The sequence below is a fragment of the Austrofundulus limnaeus genome, unplaced genomic scaffold (assembly GCF_001266775.1).
Source record: "Austrofundulus limnaeus strain Quisiro unplaced genomic scaffold, Austrofundulus_limnaeus-1.0 Scaffold397, whole genome shotgun sequence".
In the NCBI taxonomy this organism is placed as follows: domain Eukaryota; kingdom Metazoa; phylum Chordata; class Actinopteri; order Cyprinodontiformes; family Rivulidae; genus Austrofundulus; species Austrofundulus limnaeus.
The window spans coordinates 53,768-61,199 of record NW_013952799.1 but is presented as its reverse complement, the minus strand read 5'-3'; the positions used below and the strand labels follow the sequence as shown (position 1 = coordinate 61,199).

Here is a 7,432-nt window from a genome sequence, read left to right as displayed (position 1 = left end):
ACTTTGAGCAAGTGAACGTCATGTTCACAAGATAATTAATCCACCAGGTCGCAATGATGCTTTTAGGTACCGAAATGCAATTGCATGAACATTCACGTGGCGGGTGGTTATGTAATACAGCGAATCGATAATAAAAAATCTGCGTCGACAAATTTACATAATCGACGTCATCGATTATTTCAACTAATCGGTGCAGCCCTACTTCACGCTCCTTTCCAAGGGGTCGCCATTAAACTAATCCAGTCCTGCCAGAAAATGGCGAATGCCAAAATGTCAGTTATTCACTTTTCAGCCAAAGTTCAGCAACCTGAGAAAATGTCACCCCATCAAAGTACAAATAACCTTTACACAGATTTAATTCAGTGTTTAGTGTTCTACAGTCTAAAAAATTTAGAAACCAAATATGAACTATATATCAAACTGTATATAATTTTTTATTAGATTATTATCAAAAGTATGAGCAGAAGAGGTCATCAGATGCCTTTTATAAAATGTATGTTTAAATCTAAATTGTCTTCTTCACCACTGTTTATTTAGAGTTTTGAGCAAAAGCAAAGTAGTTTTTTTTGCTCTCTATGTGTGATTTTAGAAAGGTGGGAAATCGTTTGTTTTGTGTGTTTGATTTGCAAGCAGCTTGTCTGTCAAAAACCTGAAGGTTTTTCAAACTTTGACGCTCCGCTGCAAAACYAAACACAACAAAAAAATAACTGCCTCCTTCTTCAAATGCACGCATCATGTCTGCAAACATGATTTACCTGATTAAGGCAGAAACATTTAGTCATCCATTCAACATACAGAATTTTGTGGTCAAACTGGTTCTGAATTACACAACAGACTTCACCAGAACACCTGAAGAGATTTGAGACACTTGTTTGGTTTTGATGGTGTTAGATGCCAACAGTAATTCAAACAAAAATAAGGTTAAATATTGTACAGAATAAGACAATTATAACCAGAAAAGATATTTAAAAAAATCTTCAAAGAAAGAAAATAGAGGTTATGCACTAAGGAGAGAGCTAAAATTAAGAATATTAAATAAAAACATGTGGAGTACAACTAATGAATTCAACTAATGAGTAAAGAGGTGAAAAAAGCCAAAAAATGTTGGTACTCACTGCACTTCCTCGAAGGGGAGGGGCTTCACTGCAAGGGGCGGGGCTCGTCCTGAGCTTTCTCCTCCTCCTCCTGCGAACACAGCTTGCTCCTTTCTCTCCTTCTCTCCGTCTGACTTGCTGCTGGACGTCGCTCAGGACAGCAGCACTCAGGGTAATCTCCTCCTCTAGGATCTGAAAAACGAGGCCGACGTCAGCGGAGACGATAAAGTGTGATGGAAAGATTTTAAAAAAAACAAAGAAAAAAAGGCTTATCTAAAAACAAATCAGATCGTGATGGTATTCTCTCTGAAATGAGACAGTTTATAGAGTTTGTAAAAACTGTAACTCTTCTAATTCTTTAATCATCTTTAGCAAATARGGTTAGAGTCATCACTGACAGCTTAATCCTTTTAAAAATGTTCAAACTTTAAATTACAGTTCTTAAAAGAGAAATGTGAATTGGTTAAAGAAAGAAAAAAAAGAAAAAATCTAAATTGGCATGTCAGAGCTGAAAACGTTCTAAAAACTGAAACTCTAATTTTCTAAGTAAATCATTTAAATGTCAAAACCTGCAAAAAGAGCATCAACGTACATTTAAGTACAGCTTTTATGCATAAAAACATATATTTAAAAAGCCATAACTGTTGTTCAAAACAGTAAAATGACCAATATTTTCAACACATTATTTGCCTAAATAAATATCAGATATTAAATGCAAATAATATGAATTAAAATTGAATCTTGTGCCCTAAAAACAGTTTTGTAATACAGGGACAGATACGGCCAAGCACATTACAATATTAGCTTTAAACTTCGCTCACCCTTAACTGAGAAACAATGGAGTCATTTTGGTCAAACTGTTAAATTACCATCATGCACAATCTCTGCGCATGTGTTGTAAATGACACCAAGATTTAGCTCAATGTCTGTTAAATTCTGAATGTTTCATTAAAATCAGTTCAGTAGTTTATAAAATATTAGCCAAAATAAATCAAGATTATCAATTAATCCCATGGTTCTATGAAAAGATTCTGCACAACGGCTGCGTCCAAATTCAGGGACTGCGTCTTTGAAGGCCGATTACGTCACAGTGATGCAACAAATTTGAGCAGTCCTCCAATTATGAACCACAAAAATGTCCTTTTTTACCCCTGATTCGAGGGGTGGGTCTGTGCATTGTCCTTGGCCCACCTTATTACAGTATGCGTTGCAGGTTGGCCGGAATAACATTTTGCTTGTAAGGGTGGACGAAACGAAAAACAGGAGTACAGTTTTAAATAAAAATCTGGCAGTACAAAAACTGAAAGTTTAAAGAGGTTGTGTTTTTAGGCAATTTTGTCATTTGCATAGACAAGTTTTGGTTTTTGTGTCCAAATTCAGGGGCTGCGTCTTCCCAAGGTCGGATTTGTTAGCCGCTTATGTCTCTGTCGGAGGATGACCAAATTTGAAGACCCCTCCAATGCGACCAACAAATGCAACCTTCTTTTTCCCTGATTTGAGGGACGGGTACGATGGATCCTTCTTCTCCTGCTCGTAATGGCGGACAAAGCAAGAAAAGGCAATATAGTTTTAGATTTAGAATCCCTTCTTGTCAACTCAATAGATTTAAAAATTCATTTGTTTCTACATGAATCCGACTGTTAAATAAAGTAGGCATATGGTGTTTGTCATGCTACTAAAACTTTGGTTTGACTAGGTTTGTGTACATGCTAGAAGGTATGTGGGAATGTGCAATGTGTGTTTATTGAGAAATACATGTTTTTTTTTCTCTCAGTCTATTTGGGATTATTGAACAATATGTGTTTTTGATTTTTTGAGGTGCTCACATGACTTCTTATTGCTGTTTGTAGTGTGTTAATTGTAGAAGCAGCATTGTTGGGCGTACGATGTCCAAGACAAACTTCCCCTTGGGGACATCAATCAATCAATCAATCAACCTACCTACCTTCTTACCTACATGACTACTTACTTACCTACCTATTAACTTGTTTACCTTTTACGTAGCTATCTACAAACCTACTTACTTGTCTACCTATTTACGTAGCTATCTACCTACCTACCTACCTACTTACTTGTCTACCTATTTACGTAGCTATTTACCTACCTACCTACCTACTTACTTGTCTACCTATTTACGTAGCTACCTACCTACCTACCTACTGTACCTACCTACCTACCTACTTGTCTACCTATTTACGTAGCTATCTACCTACCTACCTACCTACCTACCTACCTACCTACCTACCTACCTACCTACCTATCTACCTACCTACCTACTTACTTGTGTACCTATTTGCGTAGCTACCTACCTACCTACCTACCTACCTACCTACCTACCTACCTACCTACCTACCTACCTACCTACCTACCTACCTGTCTACCTATTTACGTAGCTATCTACCTACCTACCTACCTACCTACTTACTTGTGTACCTATTTACGTAGCTATCTACCTACCTACCTACCTACTTGCTTGTGTACCTATTTACGCAGCTATCTACCTACCTACTTGTCTACCTACCTACCTGTCTACCTACCTACCTGTCTACATGTCTCCTACCTGCCTAACTGCCTACCTACATACCTAAAAATGACAAGTTTTAAGTGATTGTGTTGTTATTAAGGACCCAGCCCACCTAGACCGGGTAGGCCAGGTCTTTTAAAGGACCAAACCCCTGAATTCGGACACAGCTATTGTAAACAAGCTCATTTGGCAAGCCTCTTTGGTCTTCAAGTGTTGCCTCTAAGCTGATTTTGTTAAATAATAATACTAATAATATTAATATTTTGCTCATTTTCATCTATTCTTGAACTTAATTACTTTTAATTAGTGCAGTCACAGTTGCTAAGTGAAAGGATGTACACAGGGGTAAGGGTGGGAAGACAGCTGAAGGCTAGATGGTCCAAATTCACAGCCACTTTCTTCTGGTTTTTGCAATCGACAAAGGTCGGGTCCTTCGAAGGATGCAGCTCCTGAATTTGTGCACAGCCAATGAGTTTCGCTCAGAGTTTGTGTTAGAGAAGCAACTGTACCACCACAAACCAGCTATGTGGGAAAACGACAGCTCTCATTTACTTCATCGAGGCCACCCGATTCAAGCAGCAGGGACCCACCAAAAAGTTAAACTTCTCTTTGCTTTTTTCGTTTTTCTTCCCCAAACAGTGTGTTAACAAATCAAGTAAGGTGTAATAAGACACCCAGCGGTGCCCCGTGGGGGTTTCGCAAAGTTTTATCTTCATGCAAAAATGTCCTCGCACACAGATTGGCAACCAGTGGCTCCTCTTAAGCCTAAAATAACACAAATAATGGCAGGAGCGGGACCTGCTCGAGCACGGGCTCTGGACCGCGGCGCCAATCAGCCCTGCCAGCTTGGGTGCGATTGCTGTATTCCTTGCTTTCAAGAAGCTATTCCACGCCAGCAGGAAACGGACCGCTTTTTCATTTGTCATTAGCGGTCAATCACTTTCAAATCCACACGAAGGTTAAAACGGTGCAAAAAATAAAATAAAAGAATGGAGTTAGAGACGGACGGCCGGCGTCAGGAGGCTGAGAGTCAGCAGGAAGAGGAACAAACGGTAAGAAGAAGAAAAATGAGAATTGAGCGAAGGTATTCTGAACACCTGGAAGACGAACGATTTGCTGAACGCAGAGACCTCGTGTCTCTCATCAAAGCTTATCATCGTTTAAGACCGACTGGTTGAGATGTGATTAATTGCTCATCTTAGACTGTTTGTTTGTCTGCACACATGATCTCATAAACTGCTCTTACACACTTGACTTTCCCGCTCGAGGCTCTGTCATTGTTTGTGAGCTTTTCTTTAATTGTGCACAGCTGCGTGCGAGCATTAGAGCATGAGGCACCTTTTGTATTTACACTTTGCATTACTCCCGTTCCGAGCTCAGGGTTACAACCGCTTTATGAAGCCAAATTCTCAACTTTCACCTGTATTTTAAAGGGATCAGGCAGAAAGTAAAAAGCAGTCGACCCTTCACACGAGCTGCATTCAGAGGTTTTGTCTGCCGTTGCGAATAAATGCTGCCATAAATCGTTATTTTAAGAAAAGACAGAAAGTGGAGCAATAAAGTGATTTCAGAGTAAAAATGTTATCCAGGAGCATTTTGCAGCATTTGCTTTCACACTTTGGAGAAGATATAATCGTTTTCCTGACTTTTCTCTTTGGTTTTGACAAAAAAAAATAGACATAGAAACATCTACCTGATGCAGGARGTGAAAGAAAAAAAAACAATATTTGAGTTTTTGAACTGGGAAAGTAAAGTGTACCTTTCAGGGCGGGTTTGGTCATGTGTTACCGTGTAAAATCTTTGCGTTGTTTAACCCACAAATCAAAAAATAGCAACTTTTTTTGTCATACAGATCAGGGCTGCAGTGTGTTTTGCTGCATATAGTTTAAAGCACATGTTAAGCCAATATAGACAATATAGGGCTGTAAAATTAAAGACAATATAGGAAATATCTTGACATTTAGGAAACCTCTGATCATTCAACAATAGGCTGCAATAAAACATAAAAAATGAGTGAAGAATAGCTTCTTAACAATAGGTTAATGGCACRGATGTTAATGAGTCTCTTTTAAAACATTTAAACTGCAACTCAACCAAATTTTATGCAAGAAAATCGAGGCACGAAAACGTGACATCTATTTGAGTCAAACTACTTAGTGATCTCCCTGCTTGGCTTTCGTTTTAGGCTCAAAATGAAAATGGAAATTATTTTCACATTTTAGAAACCGATGCAGCCTCGCCTCGCTGCGTGTCAAAACTGATTTCAGCAGCAAATTTGTTTAAAGTGATCCAAACACCATTTAATTCCATTTTAATTCCATCAGAAAATCCTTTTGCAAATCACCAAATATTACATTCTCCTCATGATTGAATTCATCTCCGTTGAATACGATTAAAATCCAAAACATCTACTAGCACTTAAAAATATAAAAAAAAAACTTAAAAGTTGCACTACGTTGCACCATTTAGAGTCCCAGGGGCACAATTTACTTAAAACCTGGATCCAAAATAAACACTTGCACTTAATATTTGATCAACATGAAGAAAAAGAAAAGGAAAAAAATAAATTAAACTTATCAGCAGCTCACACTCATTTTAAGGATTCCGTTGTTTTTTATTTTATTTTGTTTTTTTCCATAGCCGTCCTCATTCCAGTCAGTGATTAACATATAAACATTAAGAAGCTCCTTTCCGAGGGAAACACCAGCCGTGCTTTCATCACCATGTGATGCGTCCATGTGGTGTTTATGTGTGGGTTACTAAGGCTCTGAGCGCGAGCAGATGAGATCATCAGCGCAGCAGGGAGATGAACACAGAGACGCAGAACAACAGGTCTTTTCCAGAGAGCCTGGATCCCCCTCAGGACTGACCTCATCCCCCATCCATCAGCAGCCTGATGGTAAGCGGCTCTGCTCTGACACCGAGCGTGTCAGTATGCCTGACTCTAACAGGGATCCTGTGGCTCAGAGGTGATCATTGTTATACTACAAACTAAAAAGACAAAAAAAATAAACACTATAAAAATGTTTGACTTGATCCCCAAGCAAATTTTGAGTACACTTTTAAAATGTTGCAAAAAAAATCAAAAAAGGAAATATGAAGTAGATGCACGGCAAAATGGGGAAAGAAGAACTAAGGTGAAATAATATTAAAATTAATAATAACAATGATGATTTTATTAATAATAATAAGAAACAGATAAACAATAGTGTGCATAAATTAGGTGTGTTTCCATCTAATGATTTGGAGCAAACCAACCAGGTTGCAAAACATAATTTCATCAGACATTAACGTTACGCATGGCTGTAGTAAACAGGAAGTACATGCTGCAGGACCACACATCTCAGTACAACGGAGAGAACTTTTCAGGAATGTGTTTCTAGTGGGGATGTCCCGATACCACTTTTTAACTTCCGATACGATACCGATATTACAACTTTGAGAAWTGTCCSATACCGATATTGACCGATACCGATATTGACCCGTTACCATTACAGTACAAGTCACACACTTTTACCTATTTTGTAATGTAAAATCTTAGAAAAGTCTTGATCAAGTCAAACAGTGAAAAAGAGTCGGTATGAGAAAAACTGGCCCATTTATTTTTAACCAATGGATCACATACATTTTAAACTGAAGAACATTCTGCAATTTAATAAAATAAATTATAATCCATCCATCCATCCATCCATCCATCCATCCATCCATCCATCCATTTGCTTCTGCCTATCCGGGGTCGGGTCACGGGGGCAGCAGCTTCAGAAGGGAGGCCCAGACCTCCCTCTCCCCAGCCACTTCTTCCAGCTCCTCCGGG

The 7,432-nt window shown here is 38.6% G+C and overlaps 1 protein-coding gene across 2 annotated transcripts in view; it reads right to left on the bottom strand.

Moving 5' to 3' along the window:
* Positions 1–7,432, bottom strand: part of LOC106528704 (zinc fingers and homeoboxes protein 2) — a 127,557-nt gene that overhangs the window by 82,734 nt on the left and 37,391 nt on the right. Inside the window, exon 2 of one of the 2 annotated variants that reach the window (XM_014023943.1) lies at positions 1,116–1,286. The gene's annotated coding sequence lies outside the window, so the exon portion shown is untranslated. Of the gene's footprint in view, positions 1–1,115; positions 1,339–7,432 lie in introns of those variants that run through there. The other variant, XM_014023944.1, reaches the window with a different exon arrangement.